Here is a 15,686-nt window from a genome sequence, read left to right on the forward strand (position 1 = left end):
TGCGGTTTAAAAAAGCCACACAGAATCTTCAGTGCTTCCCTGCTGGCATGTGCCGTCCTCAGGCCGAGCTCCGCTTCCGCAGAGCCCTGGGGCATGACACAGTTCCGCCTGCTTCTTTGCCACACTGTAACAAGGATGCTCCAGTTTCCAGGGCCCTCTCATTTCCATCCGAGGTCTCATCAGAGTGCCCCTTTCATTCACGTTCCTGCCTGCATTCTAATCACAGCCGCTTAAGCCATCTCTAAAGAGTCTCCAGCCTTGCCTGCTGTTCTTTCCCAAGCCCTGGCCAGCACCATCCTTTACACTCCGTTTATAGCAATCTAGGATTTTTTTTTTTCCAGACCAGATCCTCTAACAGCCTCTACCCATCACCCTCTTCCAAAGCGCTGTTTGCATTTTCACGTTTGCTATCTCAATGCCACTCTGCTTTACTTTTCCAGCTTAATTTCCTTTTATTTTTCAATTTTTTATTTTTTTTTTATTAATTTATTCTTGTTACATCTCAATGTTTATCCCATCCCTTGTATCCTCCCATTCTTCCCTCCCTCCCATTTTCCCATTATTCCCCTCCCTTATGACTGTTCCTGAGGGGGATTACCTCCCCCTGTATATGCTCATAGGGTATCACGTCTCTTCTTGGCAACCTGCTGTCCTTCCTCTGTGTGCCACCAGGTCTCCCCCTCCAGGGGACATGGTCAAATGTGAGGCACCAGAGTACGTGAGAAAGTCATATCCCACTCTCCACTCAACTGTGGAGAATGTTCTGACTATTGGCTAGATCTGGGTAGGGGCTTAAAGTTTACCGCCTGTATTGTCCTTGGCTGGTGCCTTAGTTTGAGCGGGACCCCTGGGCCCAAATCTGCCTATCATAATGTTCTACTTGTAGGTTTCTAGGACCCTCTGGATCCTTCTACTTTTCTATTCTCCCATGCTTCTCTCATTTAGAGTCCCAATAGGATGTCCTCCCCCTCTGTTCCAGTTTCCTGGTAAGTGAAGGCTTTCGTGGGACATGCCCCTTGGGCTAGTATGCAGATATAAGTGAGTATATACCATTTGAGTCTTTCTGCTTCTGGGTTAACTCACTCATTATGATCATTTCTAGCTCAATCCATTTATCCACAAATTTCGGGAATTCTTGTTTTTAATAGCTGAGTAGTATTCCATAGTGTATATGTACCACAGTTTCTTTATCCATTCTTCTACTGAGGGACACTTAGGCTGTTTCCATGTTCTGGCTATTATGAATAAGGCTACTATGAACATGGTTGAGCAAATTTTCTTGTTGTGTGCTGGAGCATCTTCTGGGTATATTCCAAGGAGTGGAATAGCTGGGTCTTGAGGAAGCCCTATTCCCATTTTTCTGAGATAGCACCAGATAGATTTCCAAAGTGGCTGTACTAGTTTGCATTCCCACCAGCAATGAAGGAGTGTTCCTCTCTCCCCACATCCTCGTCAGCATGTGGTGTCGCTTGAGTTTTTGATCTTAGCCATTCTGATGGGTGTAAGATGGAATCTCAGAGTTTTTTTGATTTGCATTTCCCTGATGACTAAGGAGGTTGAGCATTTCTTTAAGTGTTTCTCAGCCATTTGATGTTCCTCTATTGAGAATTCTCTGTTTAGTTCCAAGCCCCATTTCTCAATTGGGTTATTTGGTTTGGTGGTGTTTAATTTCTTGAGTTCTTTATATATTTTGGATATTAGACCTTTGTCAGATGTAGGGTTGGTGAAGATCTTTTATTAGGAAAACCAGCTTAATTTCTTTTGTGTGGCTAGAGCAGCAGAGTACCACCGACTGGCTGATCTATAGTGAGCAGACTGTTACTAAGACACTAGTCTTGAAACTGGGAAGTCCACGATTAAGAGAGCGGCACCTGGCAGAGCCTTCTGGAAAGAACATCCCGCGGTAAACAGGTGAAGGGACAGGAGAGAGGGAGACAGGAACTGATCTCACCCACAAGCTGGGCCCTGCCCCTATAATATCCTCACAGTGGCAGTTAAATGTCAGCATAGCTTTAAAGGGAAAAGACACAGTCGCAAAACCTTCTGACTCAAGATGTCGGCTTTTATTTTACTACTATACCCATTGGACATAGATGAAGGGGCTTTTGGTCATCTCACCCTATGAGCCAATAATTCCTTGACTCTGACTGAGAGAGCCCAAGATAGAAAGCACACGTCTCACCACCATAGGTACACACCCATGTCCAAACCTGAAACAGAGTCTTTCTTAATCGTACATTCTATGGACTGGCAAGATGACTCAGAGGATTAAGGGACTTGAGGACACACCTGATGACCCGAGTTCAGTATCTAGAACCCACAAGGCAGAAAGAGAGAACAAACTCCCTCTAGTTATCCTGTGTCCTCAACATGCATGCTATGGCTTATCACATGCGCGCACATACACACACACACACACACACACACACACGCACACGCAGGCATACACACACATACACACACGTATACTTTTAATTTTTTATGATTAAAAAAAGTAATTTTAATTATCTGTTTTGAGTTCAACTGCCCTGCAATGAACTATTGTAACAGTTGTTTGCTTTAGAACAAAACTTGTTCAAGTATCTATAATCCAGGTGGGACTGGTGAGGCCAATTTGGGACTTGAGGACTCTGTGTGCGGTGGAGTCGGGGCAGTGGACCACGTGCTTTCCAGGCACTCCTCAGTTTCTAAAAAGGAACGTAGAAATACGAGGCATTTTATGAGCTGACTTCAGAAAGCTCTTCCTGTCTCGTTTGCCAGGGCTGTGGACTGAACATTTGGCCTCCCCATCCAAAGTGGCTCAACTCCTAACTCTGTGTGATTTAGTTTTAGAAAGCAGGGCCTTTGAGAGATGATGAGGTGAGTGTGGAGCCCACTGAGACGCTCTCAGTGCCAGGTGCTGGTACTAACAGTGATTTCAGAGAGCGCTGTGGCAGGCTTTCAATACTCTGTCCTTCCCCTCACCCACCCCTCACCCCTGCCCCCAACACCATCCAAGGACACAGCCAACTGAAACCTGAGAAATGTCCCTTCACCAGAACTCGACTCTTAACCAGACCTTTAGCCAGAACTCGAACACCCCTATCCTACTTCTAACCCCCAGAACCTAGAGGGCTAATTCGCCATTGCTTTGGAGGCACCCAGTCAGCGAGAGCCTCACATAGAGAAAGTCACCTTATTGGCTGAACCACTCCCAAAGTTCCACCCACACTTGTGGACCAAGGCAAAGGACCCACCCCTCAGTGGGCAAAACATCATGGTTACTTTGAGAGAACAACGTGTGGGCTGGAAATCATTTGGGGCATCCATAGAGAGTGTAGTTTGCCACACCAGCCTACTTTATGGAGCTGAGCCAGACGGCGCCATCCTCATAGCATAGTGCAGCTCCGCCGCAAGGTTCCCAGAAGTCCTCGGTTACCTTTTTTTTTTTTTTTTAATGCTGATTGTTACTAACTAAAATTGTGAGTAAACTCTTTGGCTCTCCAACCTTAGTTTGAAAAAAAAAAAATATACTGTCCTTTTCCGTTGTAAAATAGAAACAACGGCCAAAGAGTAGTTTGTCCATTTATAAAGTAAAACTAACCATAGGTTTTATGAAGTGCAACACAAAGGTTAAAATAAAAAAATATTCATGAAAATACGCTGAATTTTTGTTTTCTGCTTAAGTGTTCTGAGCAAGATTTGGCAGTGTCTGCTGGGTTTATTTTTAACTGTCAACAACCTTACCTCAGTGGCCATTACTATAAATGATGATTCAGCTATCATTTTTATCAGAAAAAAAAAATCTTTTTGCCAGTATGGTGGCACACGCCTTTAATTCTAGCACACAGGAGGCAAAGGCAGGAGGATCTCTGAGTTCTAGGCCAGACTGGTCTATAGACTGAGTTCAAGGACAGCCAGGGCTACACAGAGAAACCCTGTCTTGAAAAACCAAAAAGAGAAAGGAAGGAAGGAAGGGAGGGAAAGAAAAGGAAGGAGAAAGAAAAGAAAAATTGTGTTTTTTTTTAAGTTATCAATATCTGTGAACATAACCAAGAAATAGCAAAAACAATGTTGTAATTGTATTTGGTTTGTACTTGTTCATGTGGAGAAAGTCTTTGCCTATGGATGGTTAGTTCCTTCTGACCAGAACACTAAACACTTAGTGCTAAAACATCTTCTAAGCCAGCAGTCCTCAACCTGGGAGTCATGACCCCTTGGGAGCCGAGCAAGCTTTTCACAAGGGTCACATATCAGATATCCTGCGTAGCAGATTTTACATTACTGTTCATAACAGTAGCAAAATTACAGTTAGGAAGTAGCAACGAAGTAATTTTATGGTTGGGGAGCCACCACAACATGAAGGGTCAGTCGCAGCATGAGGAAGGCTGAGGACTACCTCTCTAATTCTTACTCTTCTGGACCCTTGCATGGGGGTCTCTGGAGAGTTTGTTGAAAAGCAGAATTTGACCCCATGTCTAAACCTGATGCAGCTACATCTTAGTAAGATGCCTCACAACATTCTTGAAGTCATCCAGGTTTCAATATGAGTTAAGCGCCAAATAGAAAATTATGCCCATAAAAAGACTGTAATGTATTTTATACAAGAAATAAAGGTTTTGTAATAACCGTTTTGTTGAAGGTTCATTGTAATCAGAAATGACTTCCGGGTGAGTCCAATTCCACATGCTGATTTGAATTCAGAAACAATTGAAAACAATAAAGATTTCAGACTTACAGAACAAAGCAAAGCTCCCGGTTGGCTTGCTGGTAACATAGGTTGAGAATACGTGTGAAGGAAACTGGCCTGCGATTAGCTTTCACTGTGTCTCAGCTGGGCTCTGTTATAGCATGACTGTCTCTCAGTGATCTCAGCTGCCCCAAGGCAGCAGCTTTCTGTGCCTCATGCAACTGATTTTGATTTTTCATTGCTCTAAAGGCCTAGTGGAATGTTCAGTACAACCTTGACTGAATTCCCACGTGGCTGTTTGCGCCTGACGTTGTTCTAGGCAGAGAAGATGCATTCCTCCTCAGTATGTGCACAGGATTGGTGGTAGAAGCCCTGTGCATACAAAAAAAAATGTACAAGTCCCTTATATAAAATGGCATTTGCTTATAACCTAAGCATCTTCCCCTTTACTGAGCATCACCTCTAGATTCCTCATGATACCCAGTGTACTGTAGTGCAATGTGAGAAATTGTGACAATGTGATGTATAGAGGATGCCAAGGAAAAAGCCTACCCCTGTTTAATACAGGCACAGTTGGAGCAAAGGACTTTATTTAGCTTCCAGTTGGTTGAAGCCACAGATGGAGATACGGACTACTCTCTGTATTTCAGTCAGCCTGACAATATTCCAGACAGAGGATCCTCTTTCTCTCTTGCACTGAAGCATCTGGTACCAGACCCTGAGATCCACTGGCCTCCAGCCTCACACCAATGGGTGTAGGTGTGGTTCCCCTAGATTCATAAACCATTTTCTTAGAAGGCACGAAAAGCCAACTGCACCCCTGAATTCCACAAGTAGCATCTATTTCCTAAACTGAATTTCCTGACTAGTAGGACTTTAATTTCATCAATGGAAAGCCATTTCTGCCATTCATTGGTTCGTAACTTAATCAGTGCATATCTGAGCTATCGTTTAATCAACCACTTCTAGTGTGACCATCTTAATGAAAGGCTATTGATCCTGAAATAACATTTCTTACTATCCCTGGGTTTAATAAACAAAACCCCATGGTTGTACATACAGCATATGGCCACGTGATCATAAGGTAAACAAAAGAGGCCTGTGAATGAGTTCACACAGTGGGGGTTGAGGGGTGCTGAGAAGGGGACTGAATTGCTATTGAATCCAGTGCCATGTTCTTCCTTGTTTTGTCATCATCAAGTTGGTATTCGAATTAAGTTTGGAATTGGTGCTCACTAAATCTTTCTCATTCATTATTATCAGTAGGATTACCTTCTAAAACATTTTGTCCTTGGCGTGAAATATTTACCATAAGATTCTAAAGGATTTCAGTAGCCTAGAAGCCTATGGACCGGAGAGATGGCTGAGCGAAAAAAGTGCTTGCCACATAGACATGAGCACCTGAGTTCAAATCCCCAGGACCAGGCAAGGTGGCAGCAGCATGTGTCTGCAATTCCAGCACTGTAGGTGGAAATGGGAGGGTAGACACAGGAGAATTCCCGGAAGCTCACAGGCCAGCTTGCATGGCATATGCATCCAAGGAGCAAACACCAAAGTCACTGCTTCAAACAAGGTTAGAGCCAACAGCTGAGGTTGCCCTCTGAGCTTTAAATGCCTACCATGGCATAGTGTACACACACACACACACACACACACACACACACACACACTTGTACAAATGTGTGCACAAGCATGCTTTATTACTGTCTTGTTGTTTGAGTTGTTTTGTTTTTTGTTTTTGAGACAGGGTTTCTCTGTGTAGCCTTGGCTGTCCTAGAACTCACTTGTAGACCAGGCTGGCTTCGAACTCACAGAGATCTGCCTGGCTGTGCCTCCTGAGTATTGAGATTACAGGCGTGCACCATCACGCCCGGCCACTATTATTGTGTTTTAAAAATCAATTTAGGTAGTCTAGTTCAGTGTTTATAATAAGAATTTTAACTTTGACAACTTGACTATATTTTATTGACCCCCCTACCCTTTTTTTTCAAGTGGTTTTTCAAGTCAGAATTTCTCTGTGTAGCCTTGGCTATCCTGGACTCGCTTTGTAGACTTGGCTGGTCTTGAACTCACAGAAATCCACCTGCTTCGGCTCCCTGGGTGCTGGGATCACAAGTGTGCGCCACCATGACTGGATCCACGATTTTTCAATTTACAATGTTTTCTACCCCTTCGAAAAATCAGCTTCTTGCTGTTGTTATTGTTTGCTGTTTGTTTGTTTAATAAAATGTGATGATAAAACAGCTTGGACTAAAATCTCCCAATCTGACAAGAGCTAATTTTTTTCTCATTTATTTAAAGATCTTTAATACTGAGCGTGGGCTACATCTGAGGCACTGTTCCAGCATAGGTCACTTCCTATCCTATGGCTGTCCCAGCAACTGTAGTCTTGCCATTCTCCAGGAAATTCAACTGAGTGCCTCCTCAGGGTCACATAACCTCAAGTCAGTCCACCACCCCTCCCCCCAAGATGCTTTTCACTAACTGTTAACACAGTCCTGGGAACATTCTGCCCTCTGGAGACTGATTAACTCCCAGCAGGGGAAGTCAAGCCTTAAGGTGATTATTGTTAATGGGAGGTTAGTGGCCTGTGGCTGAGGGAAAATTGAGTGGGAAGTGCTTTTACACAAAACCCAGAAAGCTTGTGCCACAGCTAGCCGGGACTGGCCCTGGGGTTCTGGAATCTCAATTTGTTGAGATTTTAGTAACATTCACAATTAAATTATTTTAAAGTGGAGTCAAATAAATCATATTAAAAATAAAGTTAGTAAATAACAAAAATTTATCATTTCGGAAATGTTATACCTTTTCTTTTTTTCTTTTGTGTCTGGGCAGTCCCCTGGGGTGTGGGTCTCTGTGTTGCCTTTAAACTTTGTGTTTAGGGCTTCAACATGCCAAGGTTCAAATCAACCACCTCAGGATCATTGTCAACCACCACAGAAATTGTCAAACTCTGTGAATCAGGACTTAATTTTTTTTTTTTTTTTTTTTTTTTTTTTTGCCTGTCAGTAATTAGTAAGGTAATGAAGGAACCATTATTTTAAATTAAACTTGAAAATAGGTTGAATCTATTTCCATTCATGGGGGAAACACCAAAAAAAAAAAAATATTTGCATGAGGAAATTTTTCTTCTAAGTTTCAAAAGTGATCTGACTTAGCAAAGATTAGCTCATGTTATCAACAAACAAGTGAGGTTCTAAACTTGTTCTTTCTATTTGTTCTAAGCTATTCATATCTGAAGTATACTGGTTCTATCAGTTGTGGTCATAGGTTGGCTATGTGAACAAAACCCCTTCCGTGTGTGTGTGTGTTGTGTGTGTGTGTACATGTGTATGGGTGTGTGCACATGTGTACATACACATGTGGGGAGCACATGCACGGCCACACCTGCCTTTGTATGCCCGTGCTGGGAATCTCAACTCAGGTTCAGATGTTTACATAGCAAGTGCTCTCACCCTGAGCATCTTCCCCAGCCCATTTCCTTCGTAGAAGTTTGTTAGTATTTGTGTGCCACATGCTTTGTGCTTCTTATGTACAGTAAATATCTTTGTTGAGCATCTTCCAGCACACCACTGCCTGTAAGGTATAATTGCTTTGCAAACGTTGCCCTTGCCTGAGCCACAGGGTGAAACCCCTCCCACCAGGACCACTTTGAATACAGTTGAAACAGCAAGTGACTTTGGATCCTACTGGGGGTGGGGGCCAGACAAGAAATGAATATGTCGGCTGTGACTGGTACGGAACTTTCTATTTGTTTCCTCTATTAAGAGCAAATCTTGTCAAGAAATCTATGAACAATCCAAAAGCAGGTTGCAGTGTGTACAGACACCCCTAATGTGAAGAATCGAGGGTCCCTCCCGCCATCGCTGGCTTAAGGAATGGGGTTCTGCCATGAAGAACAGTAACCCACATACACTTCACAAGTCAGTGTGCACAGCTAAGCAAACGTTCAAGATTAAAATGTAGTGATTTTAGCTGTCCCTGTGTTTACTTAGAGTGAACTGAAAATAAAAGCGTATCAGTTCTTAGTCTTGTTTTGCCCCCACACTGAGCAACTCTCTGGAGATTCCCTTGTGATCTCCGGGTTGCCATGCTTATTTGTATATGCCGAGTTACTTGTCGACTTTAATTCCTTTGGGATGGTTCCCACAAACTGTTTCTATACCACATTCTGTGCTGCAGAAGGTGGGGCTATTTGGTTGCTTCGCCCATATAAATAAGCAAATTCTTTGACCTGCAGAATTCTGGGAATTGCCCTCCTTCCCAGTTTGTACTTAGAAAAATCTAGTATTTGTTACTGAATGAAAGAAAGGGATCAGGGTAGAAAAGAAGAGAGAAGAGGGTAAGAGGGGGAGGGGAGGGGAGAACTGGACAGAGAAACAGCTGAGGCTCTGGGCAATACTTTCTGGAAATTGCTTTCCTTTCATGGGAGTTGACTTCTTAAGAGGAAGGGATAAAAATAATACCTGAGCAAGTTGTATTTGATCCAAGGATGAACAGGCTACGAGTGGAGACAGACCTTGCATGCAAAGCTCTCCATTCCCTTAGAAAGGTAGCTAGCTTGCCAGACTGAGAGTGGAGAGTGCTTACGGTGCCCATGTTCCTCCTAGTGACCAGGCAGAAGCTGGTGTTGTTGTTGATGTTGTTATTGCCATTGTTTTTAAGATTTTAAATATTCAGATGATGTCAGGCTTTTTGTTAGGACATCCATTTTACATAGCTCATCACAAAGGATGCTAAAAGGCTACTTCAGAGCAGCTTTGATCTTTGGGGATTTTGCTATAGTTGGGGGATGACAGATAATGTGGGATTGTTTATTTGTTTGTGTGCTCCCCCACCATGGTGTCTAAGATGAAATAGTTGATCCATACAGAGATAGAATTTTTGTGTGTTTTATTAGCATGTATTAATTACATGTGATAGATTTTTTTTTTTTTTTGACATAGGGTTTCTCTGTGTAGCCTTGGCCATCCTGGACTCACTTTGTAGACCAGGCTGGCCTCGAACTCACAGCGATCCGCCTGCCTCTGCCTCCCGAGTGCTGGGATTAAAGGCGTGCGCCACCACGCCCGGCTCATGTGGTAGATTTTTATTTTGACATTTTCATACATATTCATAATGTACTTTGGTCACACTTGTATGCACACACTCTTACTCCTCCTCTTCCCTCCCCCATTCCCAGGAATCTTTTTCTAGATTGTTCTTCTGATTTCATATCTGTGGGGGTGGGGAGAGGATGGGTACACATCAAATACATATAGTATTGATAGCACTATAGACTTTGAGCTTGAAAGGGAGAGTTTCAAAACCGCCCCTCTCTAGAGAAGAATAGGTAATGAACTGGCTGGGGAGTCACTGTTTGTAGCTGCTTATAATATTCATGATAGTCATCATGTCAGGAGAAAGAACAAATGTGCCATGCTGAATTGGGGGTAGGACGTAAAGTTGCTTATATATTACATAAAATTGATTGCAATTAGATAAGAAAATATAACATATGTTATGATTTGAATATGAAATTCACTCTCTCTCTCTCTCTCTCTCTCTCTCTCTCTCTCTCTCTCTCTCTCTCATGTGCTAAATGTTTGGTCCCCAGTTGGTGGCACTATTTTGAAATATTCTGGAAATTATTTCGAGAAGTGGAGTCCAGTTGCAAGAAGTAGAGTGTGGGGTGACTTTGAAGGTTTTACCTGGTCCACAGGCCCTTCCTCACCCTGTGCATTATGAGTAGATCAGCCTCTGCTATATGCATCTACCAACATGACTCTCTGGCGAGTTACCCAGAGGCTGAAGCCCCTGAAACTGTGAGCCAGAATAAAGCCATCTTCTCTATATTTGGTCAGAGTTTCACAAACATTACATCCTGGGGAGAAAATCAAGTTAGCATAAGGTTAGCTGGCTGGGACTAAGGCTCAGCTTCTTTACTGCCTTTTCCAAGCTTTGTGTGCTTATTATGTATATTTGTATGTGTGTGTATGTATGTCTATTTCATATTTATATCTGTTATATCTATAAGTATATACATATACTATTTTGGGTTTTTTTGAAGCCAGATGTTGCCATGTGACTCAAACAAGTTTTTTTTTTTTTTTTAAGACTTTTGACAAGATGTTTGTGAGCAAAGCAGAGTATTGTGTGCATGCGCGCACGTGTGTGTGTCACTGGAGAAAGCCAAAGGAATGAAGAGACAGAAACCCTGGTGCTGTGGGGTTGGCCAGCCTAACCAATCAGGCAACTCAGCAACAAGAGACCTTGTTCCAAAGAGAAGTGAAAGACGGTTAATGTCAGAAGAGAGCACTGTCATAAACCCCTAGCCTCCACACACTCACGCATACACACACGTACACCACACACTAAGGAAACTCACATTTATAAACCCATCAGAGAAGGTTCAGCGGTCAAGAGTACCTGCTGCTGCTGCAGCGCGCCCGCGTTTGGCTCCCACCCACCTGGTGGCCAAGAATCATCTGTAAATCCAGCTCCTGGGCATCCAACTCCCTCTTCTAGCCTCTCTGGGTATTGCGTGCACGTGGTGCACAGACACACATGCAGGCAAACCCAAATTAAAACTGAGTACATCTTAAAAATGAAATCCGTTGGCAGATGAGTAAAAGCCACACTCCACCATGGCGGTGGCTGGGCTCCGCTGGAGGCACAGGGCCCTTCTTTTCGCTGTAGCAATTCTAGATTTCAATCACAGCTTTGTTGCCGGGCTTTCACTCACGGGTCCTCTTTGATCACAACTTCACACAATGAAAAGATACTTCCTTGTGCGAAGCAAGCGGTTAGCTTCTCATAACCCTGGACAACAAAGGCCCCTCTGTGAGGATCAGGAATTCCTCTTGGAATCCAGGGAAGGCCCCCAGCTGAACTGTAGCCGAGGAAGATGTTGCAAAGCTTGTCGGGAGAAAGGAGCGCTGCGTGAGATCTTTTCTTTCTGTTCAGATATTGGCCTTGCTTAGGGTTGGGGGTGGGAGGCCATCAAAGGAAAACAGAAGCCCAACCTGAATGTGTTTGCCAACTACAAGGAGCAGAGCTGGTGCCCGCTCGGGCTTTATCGTGTTCAGAATCGAATGCCTTTCAGAAAGGAATTGCTTTCTCTCTCATGAAAATAGATGGTTATGGAAAGACGCTGTCCAGTTTATGATACAAACTGAGGCAAAAGTAGTCTACAGTGAAGCCACAGCCTGCTCAGTTCACCTCTGTCGTGCCCACCAGGGAAGCCAGCACGGTGCCATGAGTTATAGACTGCCAGTCTTGCGGCCTAGCCTTAGCATGGCGTTCAAGGCTACCCCTCACCTACCCTGAGCCCATCTTTATATTTGCACCCGACCCAGCTTCCTTTTCTCCACCACAAAGCTTCTCCTCACACCATCCTCGCCTCCTCGCACTCCCCCAGGCCTCGTGGGGAGGCTTTATGGAATGATTATAAACTACCTATTCATGAGTCTGGCATGTCGGGGCCTTTCGTAAATGTTAGCACCTTTCCCCTCACCCTTCTTCAAGCTCCTGTAGACCAGCCTCCTCTCTTCCACAAGTGGGGCTCCTGTAGACCAGCCTCCTCTCTTCCACAAGAGGGGCTCCTGGACCTCAGCCTCCTCACTGCACACCAGCAAGGAGCAGCAACAAGAATGGCAGTCACCATATCTGTACTTATCACCTGCCAATCCTGAGCTGTCCGTGATCTGTATACCTCAACTGAAGGAACAAAGCCACAGAGAGGTTGAGGGGTATGCCCCAGGCAACACAGCTCCTAAATGGTGAAGCTAAGATTCAGAGTTTTCTGGCTGTAGGCCTAGCCTCGACTTTCCAAATGAAAATGCCTTTTCAAAGATGTGTAAACTTCAAGCCACTAGCCACCTTTGCCTCCAACACCCGTGGGAAGTGCAACAGTGGGGACACGGGAGGGAGTAAGAAACGCTCCTCCGAGATCAGGGGCGGCTCCACCTGAGGACTAACCAGCTTACAGATTCTGTTCCCTGGGTAGTAGCTGCTGAATACCAAGCAATACAAAACTATTGACCAACAGAACAGGGACATGATGCCTCTAAGGGTTTTACATCCTCGAATGTGCTGGGGCCAAAGAACCACTGAGAACCTCTACCCAGTTGAACGAGCATTCAGTGTGCTCTGTCCCCAAAGGCCAGCATGGCAGCATCTACCCAACACCCTTTTAAGCACATGCAATGTGTCTGGGTAGTATTAGTAGGGATCCAAGCACCTAACTGTACTTAATTCTCAGTAATTTAAATTAAAATAACTACATGTGGTCAGCAGTTACCATATTGGACGGTGTAGCTCTATCTAGGACACAAAAACTAATTCCGGAAGGTTGACAATACTTTGCCGATAATCTGCATTACGTCAACAAGACCCACGTTTATGTATTTATGTTTTAACTGTAAGCTTTATGTATTGAAGCATAAAGGGAATTTTTCAAAGTATTGATGGGCAAGGAGGCCCTGAAGGAAATAATATGCATAAAGGCTTGGAAGCTGGGCGTGCTTAGAACAGTGGAAACGTCAGGCTGACTGGGAGGAGAATTAGAGTTTCAGAGATAATTGGGGAAAACCGTGGGTGTTAATATAATGGAGGCCTTAAAGGCATAGCTGCCTGTTGTACTGACATGACAGGCAGCACACAGCCACTCAAGGCTCCCTGCCGGGGAGTGGCTTAAAGAGAGCTATGCTTTACAAAACTGCTACCACCCAGGTATCATCCTGGCTTACATCCAATTTTTACCCATGTGAGTGCTATGCATGTATATGCCATGTGTGTTCAGGGATGCCCATGGAAGCCACAAGAGGGCATCAGACAAGTCACCCAGAGCTGGAGTTACAGGAGATAATGAGATACCCAGTATGGGTGCTGGGAACCCAACTAGGGTCTTCTGGAAGAGCAGTAAGAACCCTTAACCGCTGCACCATTTCCCCAGGCCTCATAGTTTAAATCCTGCTCTCACAGGGTCCATTCTTCACTCAGATGGAGACACACCTGTCACTCTAGTCTCCTGCATCCAGCTATTCCGCATGAAGCTCTCTCTCTGGTTCTAATATCTGTCTCCCCACCATGTGATATGCCCTGTGACAGGCCAGGAAAAGTGACCCATTGCCCTTTAATGATTTCGGCCCTTATCTACTTGACTCGGTAAAGTCTCAGTATACTCGTGTGGATGTTGAAAAGTAGCCTCCAACAGACAGTTCAGTATCTTTTTTCAAAGCAAAAACATGACATCATCCATTCCTCTGAGATACCACACCAGGAAATAAGGCCAGGGCCCCCAGCACTGCACCCTTTCTGGGGCTCCCTCTCTCAAACATCCCTAGTGTTCCTTCTATTTCTTTTGTCCCAAACTTTTCACTCCATCCACACAGAGGTGTCTTCCCTCTTCCAGTCTTTCTTCTTGGAGTGTTGCAGACCTCCAAGAAAATCTTTGGCCCTTCCAGGCTCCTCACTGATGTACTCTTTAAACATCAAGAATCCAGAGAATTCATTCCACCTCACAGGAGGTTGCTGCCCCATAGGGCAAGCCACACAGCATTTACCACAGCTTCCTGGTACCTGGACACAAAGCAGGAGTTCAGAATTCTTTGTTTGCTAAGTAAACAGCACCCCTCGCTTCCTCTTTGCCACTCTCCTCTGTCTAAAGGTGTTCCTGTCATAACTGGCCACCACTAGTTCCCCCTTTGTCTGACTCAGGCTCCTCAGAGCCGCCCAGTCTCTCAGCGCTGAACCTCCCCAGGATATGCTCGGTGTTATTTGTGCACTACTTGAGTTCTGTGTAAGCTTTCTTGCCTCCTTGCTCTCCTCATATAGGTGGGTAGCTCCCTGAATTCATGCAATGCACCTAGCTCGTGTCGTCCTTACCAAGTAATACATGCTCATAAGACAACAAATAACTAATGGCATAGTAAAAATTAAGAACAATGGGATTAGGGATATGCAATGAATATTTTCCATTTTTAGAGGAATGTTGAGTGATGGAAATAAGTCCTGAGTAAAGCTACATGACGAGCAGAGTGTGAACCCAAGTCACTGCATGAGTGTAGTCATCCAGTATTGTGCAATAGGCTGGAGTTCATTTTCTCATTAGTGACTTGGGAGTAGAACTAAAGCGTGCTGTGGACATGCATCTGTATGGAGCAATGTATTCTACTAAACAGAGACGTCAGAATCCAAACATCTCTTTGCCTTCGAATTCTATACATCATTTTCATTATAAGCAAAGATATTTTCTAAAGTATGAATTGTATTGAATGGTTAGATCCTTACTAGTTGAAGCATTGCTTGATGTGTCCCCAAGAAGCAATTTGGGTCAATTCTTTCCTCTCTTCTCCCTCTATATCCATTAGAGTGGAGGCATATTGCCATGAAGTGTTAATTTTTTAAAGATTTATTTATTTATTATTATGTATACAGTGCTCTGCCTGCATGTACACTTGCATACCAGAAGAGGGCATCAGATCACATTATAGGTGGCTATGAGCCACCATGTGGTTGCTGGGAATTGAACTCATGACCTCTGGAAGGGCAGTCAGTGCTCTTAACTGCTGAGCCGTCTCTCCAGCCTCTGTGTTTATTAACACACCCCACAAGTATGTTAATATGTTCAAGCTACTGTAACAAAGCACCCTAGACTGGGTGCTTTATACAAAATGGAAACCCATTCTCACAGTTCTGGAGAAGCCTAAGATCAAGGCCTTAGCAGCCTGGTTTCTGCTAAGTTCTTATGTCCTATAACCATCTTTTCATTGTGATCTTGCTTGGCAAAGGGCTAAGGGCCCTAGGGCCTCTTTGTAAGGACTCTGCCCCTGCGATCCACTCACTGCCCAAAGGCCCCACCTTTTGATCCCATGATACTGGGGGTAGTTCCCGCATCTGAATTCTGAAGGGAACACAAGCATGCAGACCTTCAGTGTAGCACACGGTGTTAACAAGTCTAGCGTGCCCGCGTGTGATGGACAGTTTACACGTTATGCCGCTTAAATCTCATTACGATCTCATTTTATAAATGGGA

General features: G+C 44.2%; 1 protein-coding gene across 1 annotated transcript in view; it reads right to left on the reverse strand.

Annotated features, from left to right (window-relative positions):
• Positions 1-2,661: 2,661 nt before the first annotated feature.
• Rell1 (RELT like 1) overlaps positions 2,662-15,686 on the reverse strand; it is a 99,711-nt gene continuing 86,686 nt past the window's right edge. The window contains exon 7 of the mRNA XM_051165322.1: positions 2,662-2,687. The gene's annotated coding sequence lies outside the window, so the exon portion shown is untranslated. The remainder of the gene's footprint in view (positions 2,688-15,686) is intronic.

This window comes from Acomys russatus, chromosome 22, assembly GCF_903995435.1.
Source record: "Acomys russatus chromosome 22, mAcoRus1.1, whole genome shotgun sequence".
In the NCBI taxonomy this organism is placed as follows: Eukaryota; Metazoa; Chordata; class Mammalia; order Rodentia; family Muridae; genus Acomys; species Acomys russatus.